This window comes from Pocillopora verrucosa, chromosome 1 (genome assembly GCF_036669915.1).
Source record: "Pocillopora verrucosa isolate sample1 chromosome 1, ASM3666991v2, whole genome shotgun sequence".
NCBI classification, from domain to species: Eukaryota; Metazoa; Cnidaria; class Anthozoa; order Scleractinia; family Pocilloporidae; genus Pocillopora; species Pocillopora verrucosa.
Genome location: NC_089312.1, coordinates 16,965,203 through 16,965,421, shown reverse-complemented (window position 1 = coordinate 16,965,421; position 219 = coordinate 16,965,203).

The window sequence follows — 219 nt, the reverse complement described above, 5'->3', positions numbered from 1 at the left end:
TGTGACTCCCCTTTCGTGGACTCTTATCGCTCTCATCTTCAGCAATTCGGCCTTGATTTTGTGTTTGTCGATCGAACTGAACCATACCTCGGAATGTCTGAAATTTTCAAATTCATATGTTTGCACTCCCACGAAATAACAGAAATTCTATTTGTAGTATAATGTACTAAAAACAGAAATGTGTCTATTAACTGAATTATAGGCAAAGAGAAACAAAAA